General features: G+C 36.6%; 1 protein-coding gene across 2 annotated transcripts in view; it reads left to right on the top strand.

The window, feature by feature from the left end:
• Positions 1 to 3,371: 3,371 nt before the first annotated feature.
• Positions 3,372 to 17,147, top strand: part of LOC138325015 (uncharacterized) — a 32,561-nt gene continuing 18,785 nt past the window's right edge. Inside the window, exon 1 of one of the 2 annotated variants that reach the window (XM_069270350.1) lies at positions 3,372 to 3,532. The gene's annotated coding sequence lies outside the window, so the exon portion shown is untranslated. The remainder of the gene's footprint in view (positions 3,533 to 17,147) is intronic. The other variant, XM_069270352.1, reaches the window with a different exon arrangement.

Raw genomic sequence — 17,147 nt, forward strand, 5'->3', positions numbered from 1 at the left:
TACAGCAGCAGTCAAACATGCCAGCCTTTTGTGACCTTTTTATATCAACCTCGTACCAAATCTCGACTTGTGAACAAACTTCAAAGGACACAAGTTTGTGTTGTTTCTGGGCTCTTGAGATAGCCCGCCAAAGTTCTAGCATTCGGATATAACTACAAGGGAATGCGCAAATAGTTGGAGTAGGCATTGACATAAGAGGAGAAAGTGGTGACGGTGCTGCAGGGGCTCCATTGGTTTGTTTGGTGTCACCACAACAATCACGCTCTCTGTGACATCCAGCATTTGTTATGTTATAAATGAGGAGATTACGGAAACAGTGCACGATTTAAAAGAGAAATTTATTGGAGGTTAACATATTACCATATTTGCTTAAAACGAGAGTCACTTGTAAAAAACAATTATTTATACACTCTCCCGTCTCACTGACAACAACTCTGCATACGTAATACTGATGGTTTAAGCGTTAGTTTGTATCCGATCTCACGCCCGGAACTGGACATCCTTACTTCATACCAACCGAAATCACCGTGTTACGACGTAACATCAAAGGCGCCAAATCGGGAAAATAAGCTCTTTATGGTAACACAAATAACACGATAAGAAATATTTTCGTTTATGGAAATATGTGATGTTGATAAAATAACAAACGTTATTGTTTATGGTAACAGGTTTTGACGATAAAAGCACAAGGCAGGCTGTTTTTGGCAACCCGACATCGCCAGCTTAGAATTAGAAGTTTCCGAATAGCTCTGTGTTTGATATGTTCAATTAAAAACAATCTGACTCAGGCTGTGGAAGCTCTTGATCCCTCAGATGACGGTAATGGTCGCCCTCTCTAGTTATTTATACGAAACGTTTCAATGAAAAAGCACCTTGTGATTCTTAAATAAACGATATTGTTGATAAGGTCAGAGCGATCTCCGGTCAATTTGGCCCGGGCTGGCCCAGCCAACACAGTCAGGCGCCCTGTGGACTAAAGGGTGGCCAGGCTGATATACAAGCGCACGTTGATCCTTAGTTCTACCGCGATCTTATCGCCGAAATTGCAAAGTTTGGTGATAATGATTTGATATACGGACACATTAGCTTTACGTTCCAATGTGTTCACACCCCGGGTAGAGTCCGTTTGCGAACGACTAATATCCACAATACATCAGAGTTCACAAAGACTGGTTATCGCACAACACGTCACATTGTTTATCTATTAATAGATTTCCAATTCTCGGACACACAACATGCGATAGTAACCCTGTACGGCACATATCCATCCGCCTACCTTGTACCAGACGTTGTGGGTCTACAACATAGGGACGAATTTTTGCTTGGATGACACCTCTAATTCATAGTTTTTTATACAACAATTTAATTAATTTATTATGTTAGTATAATTATTACGGACCAACAGGATGGAGTTAAGAATAGTTATGTATTTACGTCTCTGTGATTCTTGGTTCTTGTGATGTCGCCAAAATAAACTGATGACGTACGCCGTAGTGGAAGGTGACTGACTGAGACATTCTGTGAGAGCGCAAACTTGTCAATCATCACATACAACTTAGATCTGCCTACAATCCAGGTTAGGTCAGGACACACTGTCCATAGCCAAAACTAAACAGTACTGCACGTAGTTCATTAAAGTGCACACAATCAATAGCCAAAACTACAACGGTACTGCACGAAGTTCAGTCTCAACCGTATTGCTCGTAGTTCATTATCATAAATGCATATACCGCTATATCGACGAACTGGCCTAGAACATTAATTAATCTTACAGTCCATTGTTTCATATGGTTTTCCCTGAAATGCATCAAAACAATGATTCTTAAAGAAATACTAATACTTTGGGGAATTTCGATAGTAGCTGATCCTGTCAGATGTGGTAAATAAACGTGTTCGAATAGATAAAACAATGTTATTACAAGGTGGAAACTGTAAGGATGATAAAAGAAATTAAATAGTATATAGCATATATTCTATTTAATAACCAATAACAACTGTGTGATATGGATAGGTAAATCGAGTATGGCGACCGGTTATGTGCTTTGTGCACTTAAATTCATGTCACATAGCAGTTATAGGAATGTTTCATCACTGAAAAGAATTTGTCACTGTGACTGTCTTCTAACAGTTGATTGAAATGTTAAAAAATGTATTGTCAGAATTCATATAGAGACATTTAAGCAATGTCATTCCCATTTAATTATGTTGAGGATTTCACCTTAATAGGTTATTTTAGCGTTGTAGATTACCTGTAACTAGCCTCATCATGGCTTCCACACCTCATTAACAGCCACGTAACAGACTAGAGCATAGATAGACTCACGCAGACAACTGTTCTGGACAATTACCTACCAACAACGACCGATAGGACAATCTCATTTTGTCGTCAGAAGATGACATGTGGGAACTATGCCAACCGTCACCCACTTCCGGTGTCACTTTCAGCGAGGCATGCGCCGGAAGTGCAAGGTCATAGATGATAAAATGGAAGAATTATTCTTATTGACTTATTACAGAGAGTAAAGAGAGGTTGATTCTACATACCAAGAACCCAATTACATAATCTCATTCCATGATCCCAAAAGGCCATCAGTTCTCTACTATATTGCATCAGGACGATTAGGATTGATTAACGACATTTTTAATTATAAGATTATATATTATAATGGTAATACATGTACAATGTACAAGAGTGGCTCCCTCAGTTCTATTGGTTACTAAACATCTGTTTCATTATAAAGACATTAGAGGACACTTTTAAAGTACGTTAATGAATGTTGCTTTTATTGAAATAGAGAAACTCTTTTTACGCTGCAACAAAATGAATCGCGAATTTGTTTTGGTTTTAATACTAGGGAGTGACACACAAGATAGGGTCCCAAACGTAAATATGTATTTGGTAATACTTGTAAGGTCAAAGGTCCTTACATTAGGACTGAACCGAAACTAGGAAGCTTTAGTGACAGAAATGTTGTGCTCAATTGAATGCTTTGACACTGTGATGATTTTTCGGGCGAAGTGTCAATCTATTTTTCTTTTAATGTTTAGATAGAATGTCCCAAACGTCAGTTTAATCCGACAAAATTCAGACAGAGTATTAAATTTTTTAAATCGTCTTGATTAATCATCAGCACAGCTCGAATCTGTTACAATACTACATACTAGTCAGACATTTGAGACCTGTATTATAATATGTGACGTCCGTAAAGTGTAGAGTTTTTTTGTATAAACCTGTTCACTGTTAATTATACAGGTAACGGAAGGCACTCACACACAAAGCTATGTTATGTGACAACAAAAATGTAAACTATTTAATATACAGATAAAAGCAGGCGATATAGGCCATGGATATTGTCATATGATCATCAAGTGTATTTTTTCTGTTTATTTTCAGGGAAAGAACCTATTTTGAAACGATAAAGTCTGCATCAGCTTGTCTAGATGGAAGTGTATTAGGACCGCCATTTTGGGTTATGCCGATAAGAACAGAGAGCCACAGAATTGTGAAGAGTACTGAACGGGTACGTACCTGGTGAGTTGTATCTCATGTTTAATTATAATATTCTATATGATAACATGGCGTGTGATGCTATCCCTGACCAGGACGGGTATGGTCAGGGATATCACACACCCATATCTGTAGATGGAAGAAATGGATTAATGATAAACCAACAGAGTATATAGAGTAATTCCCATTGAAAATGGCAGATGTTAATATCGAAAATTACAAATAAGCCATTTAGAAACGGCTGTAGAAATACGCCAATCAGAAACTATCGTATATTTAGGTCATTAAGAGACGACGTTTCAAACCACCCAGTTAGAAGCGCGACGGCACAAATCAGCCAATCGTCAAATCACGACTTCGTCTTAAGCTGATGCCTAACACATGAAACTTCTTGCTGCAAGTAGAAACTAGACCACTAGCTATAACGTGTCATTTTTGTTCGTATTAAAACAGAAAAATAATAATTATAACCAGATCTGTTTTATAGTGGATTTGATTTTAGAAGAGATGTAATATTTATTACCAATTGATGTCATCAAGCATCAGCTATAATATCACAATAATGTTAGTTGAATAATGACCATTTTAGAACAAGTCAATATCAGGGCGTTGTGTTTGACAGCGTTGCTGTGTGATTCGCCTACCCATATTATAACACAACCCTACCATTTCAATCCAGGCGTATGCTAATCGACAACCTATTTAAAATTAATCCACTAACGCTGATAAAATGACTTTCAGGTACAGTACATCCGACACTGCATTATTCTTAAATGAAGGTAATTTGTTGAAGAAAGCAAATACTTTAAAGAAGTGTTAAACGTTGTTGGAATGTGAAGTGTCCACAGCATCAGAGAGCATGGGAACTAGAGGCCACACCCTCTGATAACAAGCTCTCATCTACGGCCGTGTTACACTGACAACCAATTAGATATTCTCAATAACACTATAGGCGAACCACATCAAAAAGCAAAAGTCATGTCAGGTTAGAAGAAGATTGTAATATTAATAATTAATTGTATAAATTTGTGATATGAGTGCGTTTACTGTGTCGTGTAGTTACACGTATATATACAGACCAGAATGTATGACACAAAACATATCGTAATTCGTGATAAAAGTCATATTTCATCTGCACAATATCAAAATTTGTAAAAAAAAAATGTTTCACTTAAACGACCTAAGATTGACCTTGTGCATGTGGGAAAGCAATGGCTTTCAGGACTCGGGTATTTACCCGTGTGCACGGTACATTTCTTACATAACTGCAATGAATTAAGGGAGTTGAGGTATGCTATTGTATCGTTGATAAAACCCGATGTCTATACGGCCACATTGTATAGAGGTGTCGATATTCAGACGAGGAGAATTCGCCGTGTGTATGAATTTACCTTCAGTTCGGCATGTTGAAGGCTAGCATAGAGACGCCTATTAGGGACGAAGTTAGGAATGTTAAAAAAGTAGACCACGCCATGTAAATATTAATGCTGTTCTTAAACTAAATTTGACTTTATAACGTAAACATGATGGTACGTTGCATAACTATCAAAGCCATGTCACTAAACGGTCATAATACCAGATCATGTGTAAGGCATTTTGTATTACCTGTGCCACGTAGTACACTTGTTCTTTAGAAATAATGTACAATGTAGGAAATTTCACAATATCCATGTACTAGTACCGGTACAGTGGCATGTACTTCACTTTTCAATGTGACAAACTCGTACAAATAATTGAAACAGTTCATTAGTCTGAACTACGTACATGTATATATTTTAATAATACATACCTTATATTATACAATGTTTTCTGTACAATGTGATACAATGTTGTCTGTACAGTCTTATACAATGTTGTCTGTACAGTCTTATACGATGTTGTCTGTAAATGTTATACAATGTTGTCTGTACAATGTGATACAACGCTGTTTCTACAATGTGATACAATGTTGTCTGCACAGCGTTATACAATGTTGTCTGTACAATGTGATACCATGTTGTCTGAACAGCCTATTACAATGTTGTCTATACAGTGTTATACAATGTTGTCTGTAAATAATATACAATGTTGTCTGTACAATGTTGTCTGTACAGTGTTGTATAATATTGCCTGTACAGTGTTATACAGTGTTGTCTGTACAATGTTATACAATGTTGTCTGTACAATGTTATACAATGTTGTCTGTAAATAATATGCAATGTTGTCTGTACAGTGTTATACGATGTTGTCTGTACAGTGTTATACAATGTTGTCTGTACAGTGTTATACGATGTTGTCTGTACTATGTTATACAATGTTGTCTGTAAATAATATACAATGTTGTCTGTACAGTGTTATACAATGTTGTCTGTAAATAATATACAATGTTGTCTGTAAATAATATACAATGTTGTCTGTACAGTGTTATACAATGTTGTCTGTACAGTGTTATACAACGTTGTCTGTACTATGTTATACAATGTTGTCTGTACAGTGTTATACAATGTTGTCTGTACAGTGTTATACGATGTTGTCTGTACAGTGTTATACAATGTTGTCTGTACAGTGTTATACAATGTTGTCTGTACAGTGTTATACAATGTTGTCTGTACAGTGTTATACAATGTTGTCTGTACAGTGTTATACAATGTTGTCTGTACAGTGTTATACAATGTTGTCTGAACATTGTTATACAATGTTGTCTGTACAGTGTTATACAATGTTGTCTGTACAGTGTTATACAATGTTGTCTGTACAGTGTTATACAATGTTGTCTGTACAGTGTTATACAATGTTGTCTGTACAGTGTTATACAATGTTGTCTGTACAGTGTTATACAATGTTGTCTGTACAGTGTTATACAATGTTGTCTGTACAGTGTTATACAATGTTGTCTGTACAGTGTTATACAATGTTGTGTGTACAGTGTTATACAATGTTGTCTGTACAGTGTTATACGATGTTGTCTGTACAGTGTTATACGATGTTGTCTGTACAGTGTTATACAATGTTGTCTGTACAGTGTTATACAACGTTGTCTGTACAATGTTATACAATGTTGTCTGTACAGTGTTATACAACGTTGTCTGTACAGTGTTATATAATGTTGTCTATACAATGTTATACAATGTTGTCTGTACAGTGTTATACAACGTTGTCTGTACAGTGTTATACAATGTTGTCTGTACAGTGTTATACAATGTTGTCTGTACAATGTTATACAATGTTGTCTGTACAGTGTTATACAATGTTGTCTGTACAGTGTTATACAATGTTGTCTGTACAATGTTATACAATGTTGTCTGTACAATGTGATACAATGTTGTCTGTACAATGTTATACAATGTTGTCTGTACAATGTTATACAACGTTGTCTGTACAGTGTTATACAATGTTGTCTGTACAGTGTTATACAACGTTTTCTTTACAATGTTATACAACGTTGTCTGTACAATGTTATACAAAGTTGTCTGTACAATGTTATACAATGTTGTCTGTACAATGTTATACAATGTTGTCTGTACAGTGTTATACAATGTTGTCTGTACAGTGTTATACAATGTTGTCTGTACAATGTTTTACAATGTTGTCTGTACAGTGTACAATGCATTGCTATATCATAAAGTCACTGCTACCAAACGTAAGATCACATTATTTGACCAGTTAAACTTCTAATAAGCGTTGTCATATTGGTTCATTGAAGTAACACTACAAATTAACCTCGCACTATAGGAAATACTCACGCACAGACGTAACACTCGTACTTGTCGGATGTTACACATATCGTCCTTACACGACCGTAAGTGTTATTAGAACATTATGTATTATAAAAACAGGTATGACAACGAATATCTAACGTAACGTCTTTCACCTTTACGTCACACTGTCGACACGGGTCTGTTTGACATGTGGAGGCACTCTAGGCCTAAGTAAGCCATCAGTGTAGGCGTTAATCTTACTCTATTTTATCCTCATTTCGTCCTCGAATAAAAATTTGTACATAATGCTGTAGGTATGTTCATACATATATGCTAATTCAGATACATAATTTATCCTTAATCCAGGAAAACGCCGGAAACCATCAAACGTCTAAAACGAGAACCATAAATCTTGTTGTAAAGAGCAGAATAAGCTTAACGCTAGAGTGTGTGTGATTGATATGTGGATATTATGCATACTTTTATAGATCTTTACTTATATTGTGTGTCCGTACATTGTGTACGTCTTGGTACAGCACAGTACTACATTATATAATAAACATTTACAAAAGACGCCCTTCTTGATGCTGAAATAGATATCCAGACAAAACAAGATGGCACTCGACCTACCACCTGTTACTGTGAGCTTACACTCTATAGTTTTTGGTCATTTAAAGAAAAACAAACTTCCTGAAAAAGCGACATCTCATAGGCAGTGCTACATGAGCCGGTAATATCGGATGCTAGGATATATGTAAAACAGACTCGGGTTGGTCCAACACGCGATCTGGGAGTATCTGGGGTCGGGGACCTCCGTGTCGTGTAGTCGGAGTGGCTGACACTCAGAATCCCCGAAAACATGTCACATATTAATAACAATTGACACTGGTGGCTACTACCCAACTAGGCTAAGAGTCAAATAATAGCCGGTGACGTCACGAAATGGGCACCGATAGATCTGGCTCTAATAATGAAAATGGAGTCCACTTTTCGGATTGATAACTTCGTTGGTGGGATTGAGAACTTGCATACATGTGTCACAGTGGTTGTTTATTACAACATATGGAGACATTTGTATTGTTATGATATGCAATACAAATACCAACATATAGCCTAATTACCCAAGGTGTGCTTATGATATTCCCTTAGACTTTAATATAGATGTGTTTTTTATTATCAGCACCTACTAATAAAATAATAAGAGATGAAATGCAAGCAAACTTATTCCTTTATACTACTATAGGTGTTGATCTCTTTCTCTTCAATTCAAAATCGCAATCCCTTACATTTGTGAACAGCTCAAGCGTTAATGTAGCGAGCGATCATCGGACAATACCTCTGTATCCGATCGTCGGAAGTCTATTTGGGAATTATGATTAACACGCAAAGGTTAATCGTTTATTAAACTTTGCGGGTTTCACGGAGGTGTTTCATCTGATGTATCTTTACTGGCTACCTTTACCAGGAAGAATCACAGAGTTGCCTCAGTGATCCATAGAATACTAAGTTAATGCCGAATTAAGCCAAAATATATAGACCTACCTGAAACAATATTTGAACATTCAATTTAAGAACATGACCAAGTGAAATATGATAAACCAGCACTGCCTTTTATTGTGTGTAGTCCAGATTAGGAATGTATTCCGTCCCAGATTAAACTATATCTTGTTAAAGTGGACAAACAAGACTCAGTTGATTCAATACGCGTTCGCTGGTGTTAGAAAAAGTGGACAACACTCATATATGTATTGGCAACAGGGGTTCACCAACCTCGTCATCTCGACGTGGGTGAAGATTGAAGCAACCACTCTGTCTTACATCTCGATATCCATTACGGAAATCACGAAAAAATCTGACTGAGGAAGGTATTATTTTCACTCATGATGTATAGATACGCGGTCGATGGTAATATAGTCCAACGTCTTTCTGCTAATGTAAATAATAGAAAGACAAATAGACAAGTGAGGGAAAGAAGTGTGCTCTTTAAAATGGTTTTGAGAATTCCATTAAGCAGTTGCGTTGCGAGCTTGCGACGCTGTTGACCAGATGTAAATACACCTGACAGAGTCCCTATCACTTGACTTTACACGAGAACGCTGCCAAGTCAACACAGGCGCTAGCAATGACCTTCTATACCTGACATTAACATAGAGTCAGTACCGTTGTCCTCAGTGAATCTCACACAGACTTACTAGGGCTTAGCTTGGCTCTCATCTGTCCATGTTTCGCCAATCATCGCTGACGACCTCTCACATTCGTTGCCACCGGAATCATTTTTCAAACCTGTCGAATTTTAGGTGTTATGTAGTGCATTGTGAACTTGAGTTGGCATGTCTCTAGCCCAAGGTTCTTTATGTTGGAACATTTACACGTGTTCCCTACTTGGATGGCTTCATTCTTATTCTTCTTGAGGATATCCACGTTTTTCTGTGACATTTGAGGTCAGCGAAGAGTCAAAGTCACATATCCATCTTAACATGTTGTGCCCCTTGTGGTATCCTTGCGCAGACTAAACTTGTGCCCGCCCTAGTCATGTAAGTGCACCGCGTCACACCTTGTTGTGGCCCCTGTTTATTTTACATTTCCCGTAAACAAACTCTATCCCGCTATGTACAAGGGTAGATCGGTGCATATTTCACGCCTGTATGCATGTTAATGATAGAAAAGATTAATTCAGTCTATTTCCATTGTCATCTATTATGGGTTGATAAATGAATGCTTTAAGCCTAGTTAGAGTAGTTTAGCATATATCACACTTTTATAGGTAAGCATGTTTAACGTTGATGTGATGAGTGCCATATGTTTACCATATAGGTACGATGTATACGTACATAAAACCTTGATATATGGGGACCAGTTCTTTTTATGAACACATTATTGTGTCCTTCTTCACGTATCTTTAATATAACATCGTTTACACCACGACATGTGAACTACATTTTGGGACCAGCCTTAAATTACACGAAATGTGCCCTCTACAAACAACCAATCACCACCCATATACAACGCCCCTATCGAATTTAGTTAGTGGCGTTGTTTTTCCCAGCTGGTTCCGGGTAAAAACCCTACGTAACAAATATGGTGTTTTAACATGCATTTTAATCTGACTTTTACACGATTTCTATACAGTGCCTTAAAGGCCCGTAATTAATTATCAGGAAGTTTCTCGCGATGACAACCGCTCTTCCGTAACACATCCGCATACAATGATTGGTCTTAATATTTCAACTTGAGAGGCCAACTTCATTTTAAATTTTGGGCACTGCAAACTATTTCGGCATTATGATTTCGGGTAAGGTGATGTCTATGTTTAATCAATGACAAAACATGGAACTGGTTCAAAGTTCCAAGCAAGTGAAGAGAAATATCATTTCCTTTTGCTAATTTGAAGCTTCTTAAAACAACAATGTCAATATGATGGATTTTATGTCTCTTGATATCATTTGGAATGGCATTACGTATATCCAATAGATTGATCAGAAACCAGGAAGTAAAATATCACATCACCTCCACTTCACCCGGATACTTATTTGCAGTTGGGTCTTGAAACTCATCCAAGTAACCAACTAACCATGCAAATACTGCGATAACCGACGTAACATTCTCTCAGAGATGTGGAGTCGCAGGTCTTTGTGTTTGCTCTTTATGCAAACTCCAATTATTCTGTAGTGTAAAATTTTACCTATACAGATGCATTTAAACAATGCCTGTCTTGGCATTCTCTTGTCAACGTCACTTAGGAACTGAACCAGATGACACTAGCAACAGAAGGATTTTGTTAAATAGTCAGAAATTAAGTTATGGGGACAGGCATTAAATCAGGCCCGACCCTGTCATTTGTGAAATAATGAAAACAGTCTTTATTAAGATTGCTAGATTAAATCATAATGGATGTCACTGATGTATATAAACATATGGCTATTTTAGGTGGTTTTTTTTTACACTAAATCAAAGACTGTCTCTATGGGTAAAATGTCAGGTACACAACCAGTGTCTGTACAGTTATGTGTTATTCAATATGATTACCCCGGAAGTGGTAGAAAATACAAGTCTGCAAGAGGTTATCCATAACTAAGACAATGTCATACTTTACTACTCTATTGTAGTGTGTGGAGGCGATAACGGAAAGTAATAAGGAGATCCTATTTCATTATCGGAAATTGGCTAAGCGTTTAAACGATGTCGAAATCTACGGCATATGTTAGTGTAACGAAAACTTGATTACAATAACCATAACTTGCACTATTGACACTGCCTTCTGGAACATATATATTGTCTCCGTTTCCATCTATCGATAAATGATCGTCTGTCAAGAAGCAGACCTTAGGGCCAGATTTATAAAGATTAATAAAATCTAGGATTTACGTCTTACAGGGATATTTTCTGTCGGCCGTGGTCTCTCGGTGCAGTTGCAGCACCTCCAGCTATGTCCAATCCTCTACACAGGGAAGGCTTGTGACGTGAATTCAAATGTTTGCGAACTTCGAACTAAATGTACGCCCTTAACATGACGCCTGCTTACTTCAAAGTTGACCACAACATGCTTTAAGGCGTAATATATTTAACTTACTAGGAATGTAATAAAATTAATTCCAATAAACAGCAGAATTTATGTTTACATATTTTGCTTTAAAAGCGAATTCCTGTCGTCAAAACATACTTTTACGAAGATATTCGAGAGCGTGGTGTGCAGACATTTGGGGTATGTTTCATTGTAATATTGAGTTTTTTCTGTTTGCCTCAATCGAAATGTATTAAACTACATTAATAATGTTAAAAATGATAAGACCATACCATAAATTACGCACTTGCTTCATATATCATCTTTCGTAGTTTAATGCATAATACCTGATATAAATACTCGTTGATTAGATTATAAAATCAAGCTGACAACTTTGTATAGTATTATACCATTCAAAAACGTATTAATTAACTTCAACCATATGATGTACAGTATGCATTGAATTAATACAAATGGGGTAAATTGCACCTGGATCAATTAAAATGATTGGCACCTGTCTGGGTAGAGAATCCTTAATCACATTCAAAGAGTTTGAGTGAAAAATAATAAATCATTTTTAATGGTACGCGTTAAGGAATATTTGAGAGTGGAAACATCCTGATGAATTATATTTTAAGAGCTATGCCAATTGGATGAATTTAACACATATAACATAATCAGTTTGTGAATGGACATCAATGCTTCCCGTCAATATATAACCACATATATGTAACCCTGGTCAATACTAGCCGCAATATATCGCTCGGCTAGGGAGAACTTCTCTTTAGCTCGATCGGTTGAGCGTCAGACTAGTAATCCAGAGGTCCCGAGTTCGATCCCTGGCAGAGGCAGGTATTAAATTTATTGTAAATCCTGCACCCTGTTACATTGGCGCCCATGTAGGGACTCGGGAATGATACTTCACGATACCTGCGAAGGAATCGTTGTGACCCCTGGAAACTCGAGGACGAGTTGATTCCTGGAGGGGGAGTATGTAACCCTGGTCAATACTAGCCGCAATATATCGCTCGGCTAGAGAGAACTTCTCTTTAGCTCGATCGGTTGAGCGTCAGACTAGTAATCCAGAGGTCCCGAGTTCGATCCCTGGCAGAGGCAGGTATTAAAATTTATTGTAAATCCTGCACCCTGTTACATATAACCACATACATCTCAGTTTATCTTTATCTAACTAGTTTAAAAATTAAGGAAGATGTTATACTGACTGTGAAAAATCACATTTTGGGGTTATAAGTGTAGGGTGTGTGTCAGTTAATGACAGGTAGCGACATTATCACTCTCACTCCGAACTCAGTCATTGGTGAAACAACCAACTCATACCTTTAAGGACAACTGTTCTCATTCGTAATCTTTATTTTATTGGTTTGCAATACCGAAATACGGATCATTAGTACAAAATTTGATATCATAATAGTAAGGTGGACTTGGTACAATTTTTCGGCAATAAATTTTATGGCAGTAAGATATACGTCATTGTCGTATCAAAGCCACGTCTGGTTTGATACACAACATCACATATATGTAAGGATTGTATCATCAATGTATGGCACACAACATCACATATATGTAAGGATCGTATCATCAATGTATGGCAAACAACATCACATATCTGTAAGGATTGTATCATCAATGTATGGTACACAACATCACATATATGTAAGGATTGTAAGGATCATATCACCAATGTATGGCACACAACATCACATATCTGTAAGGATTGTATCATCAATGTATGGCACACAACATCACATATCTGTAAGGATTGTATCACCAATGTATGGTACACAACATCACATATATGTAAGGATTGTATCATCAATGTATGGCACACAACATCACATATCTGTAAGGATTGTATCACCAATGTATGGTACACAACATCACATATCTGTAAGGATTGTATCATCAATGTATGGCACACAACATCACATATCTGTAAGGATTGTATCATCAATGTATGGCACACAACATCACATATCTGTAAGGATTGTATCATCAATGTATGACACACAACATCACATATCTGTAAGGATTGTATCATCAATGTATGTTTGATACACACCATCACATATCTTTAAGGATTGTATCACCAATGTATGGCACACAACATCACATATATGTAAGGATTGTATCATATCAATGTATGGTTGGCCATATCAGGGACGTACCCTATATCAAATCCATTTATTGCTATTTCTGGTGTTCTATGTCTGTAACACAAAGACAGATACGGTTGGGGGGAGGTGTAAATTTTGTTCAATACAAGGTGTTTATGGTATAATAAATGTATCATGTTGTACCAGTGCTATGGCCGACATTAGGCTGTATTAGGAGGGGAGATGAGGCGCGAAAAGTCCGCCTCGTTGCATACACAGGACTTTACGTACAGGTAAATGTTGCTGACTTTTTATCTGGGGATTCGAAATAATACAATTATGAATCTTACAGCCGTTGAAATTGAATCAAATCGTGATGATGGCGTTTGTTTAGTGAAGCTGCCAAGCGTGAAAGTAAACGTATAATATTGAGCTACCAGGTCTAATACACATTGTCCGATGGTAGGCCGACATGTTTATTTTGGAATTATACGATGATGTAGCTGAATTTGACCATTTACAAAACATCGGTGGTCAATAGAGCGTCCCAGCTGGACACTCCAATGACAAAGGTAGTCGTGGTCATCGAGGCTTGTATGTACACTTGAGAATGTAGAATCATTACCCCACTCGGAGATGAAGACCCCCGAGAATGTACGTGGTCACTATAAAAGTAAGGGTAAGAATGCCGGGTATGTACCGGGAATGTAACATCGACACTTTCAGGCGTCGTTTAGCAACAATTTATAACACATTTTGGAATCTTATTGTTGTTTGGGTCTGGAACATACAAGCTGTCAGCCATGTTTGATATTGTCAACATTTGTGGTACGAATTCTCAAAATATTCTAGAACGGTATTACTTTTGTAATCATATAACTGGTGTGGTGGGAGAATACAAATTCGGAGTTCGAAGTCGTTATTATGATTATCATAGAAAGAAATCAATATGTTAATTTATAAACTGGCTATGGAAATTCATTAAAATGTAATGATAATGTGACATATTACCATCTTGTCATGATATTTACATGAAATTCATCGGGCGAAATATCAGAATATGGATGTAAGAATATTTGCAGTCCTAAGCGAAGAGAGTTAATATTCCCTAGTGTGGAATGCACATGACACACTCCGTTTAACTAAGGCATTGGCTTTCTGTATGATCTATTTTCAAGTTCAGGTTTCGGATTTATTTACATAACATTATCAACATTTATAACCTTGAGCATCACCATAAATACGAACTAGCTATGTATAATAATTACATTTATATTGATAATTTTGCAAATCTCTTGCGTAACACATTGTAATATTCATTCATGTCTTAATATAATGCATAGATCATGAAGTTAGGTGAGTAGTAAAATTAATCTATGTATTTACAAAACAGCGCTATGTATTACGCAATATATCAAAATCGAAGATAATTTTGATCCCATTATGATTAAAGTTAACCATCAAAGATATACTAAAACGTCGTTATGTGTAGAATGTTCGCGCAAAAAACAATGCAACAAAGAGAGAAAATGCATATCTGTTTAGTAGGCAGATTTCGGCTCATAAAAGGTTAGATTGTCGGTCTAAGGTAACATGAACGTATCATCAATCAAAAGATATTTCAGTAGATTTTCAGTATGGAAGAGCATACGTAGAAAGTATGTTATTACCTAAACACACCACCTGACCTTCTGAAATATTTTAACACAATTTCTATAACAATTAGATACTCTACAGGATTTATTACACAAACGTCATTTGTTTCATTTGTTTTCGACACCCGATCTTAAGAAAGAAAATCAAAAACTGCAAAATTGTCTGCATTAATCTAAATATTCAGCACAAACCAAGCATATCATGCATATACTATTCATCACTTTTTCTTAAATAACACTATTATATATGTAAAAAAAATGATACGAATCCGTTATTTTTGATTGATGACATATTGATAGCACCACGCCCTGATAGATCGATTATATAAAACAATTGCTGTATGTTGTAATCCGAATATGTAATTTGAACGTTGAATAATACAACACATTATAATGCAAAATCAATGCACATCGAGGAAATTATTCCAGGTCAAATCTTCACAAAATGTGGAAACTCCTACAAATTGAAGACGAAATGAACCGTGTAAATTCCGTGCTCTAATCAAGATTTTTTTTAAAGCAATGAACCGTGTCACTTTTTTGAATCAGTTTAAGCGTGACAGGTAATTAGTTTTGATACATTTCAGATCAGCTGTATTCAAACTACGCTAATAATACCTACAACGTGCAATATTCATGGGCTGCACAAAAGAGTCGCAATGTGACTGTCATCATAGGATAAAACGTGTTGAAAGAGACAAATTAGGAAGTACTAAGAGAGAAAAAATGTTATGATATCCGGAACCTGTTTTACAGCTCGCATGGCGGGGGGTCGGTATGACACAGTTGGGTGACGCGTGCTTAATGGAGAAAATCATTTTTCTTCAAACTAAATCGATAAAGATTTCCTTTGATATAGATGGCATGACTTAGATATGTGCTATTTTCAATAAAAAGAAAATTATATGAATATGATCCAATTTATTAAATATAGGTAAATGTATATTACAGAGTAGTGACCCTGAAAGCTAATGGATAGGAAAGAAATAACCATATATCATAATGGTCATACTCTGTTAGGACCGCAGGGTGTCATCCGTGTATTCCGCGCATGGCTATGTATAGTAACGTGCACCTGCCTAAGGTGTGACGTCCGGGACAAGCGATTTACCTGCGTTTTATATTTAACCTTGAGATGACCTTGGACTGTGTTGGCTGAATCAATCATTAACACGATTCCTACAAAGTCGTTTCAGTTCACTCATACGGAAAATTAACTCCTAGATCTTGATAAGCGTGAGAACCAAGGACTTCGTCATAGACTTTATACCTGTAACACTTACCACAAAGTCTTCGGTATGTAGCAAAGAGTCATCATATGGAATAACTAGTATTCGATGTGTATTCAGGAAGGTTATCGATACTGGGATATGGGATGCGTCTATCCGGAAGAAGATACTTGTAGAATACTTAGTATAAAAACAAACCGGTGATATATTCAATTAGGTCATTATGCTCTTTGTTTTTCTCATTATTTTCAGACTTTGGTGATTTATTTCTCCACACTCATGATTTGTAAACGTTACGAGTGATGTTTACAAAACAATACGGTGATTTGATGCTGATTGTATAGGGGGTCAGGCAGTCCACGCAAGGAACTGTATGGTAATGGGATTTAATGTCGCATACGAATTTGCATAAATCAAGCCCATGGTAATAATTGCCTGACTAGGTTAGCGAAATGACACTGAG

Source organism: Argopecten irradians, chromosome 6 (assembly GCF_041381155.1).
Source record: "Argopecten irradians isolate NY chromosome 6, Ai_NY, whole genome shotgun sequence".
NCBI lineage: Eukaryota > Metazoa > Mollusca > Bivalvia > Pectinida > Pectinidae > Argopecten > Argopecten irradians.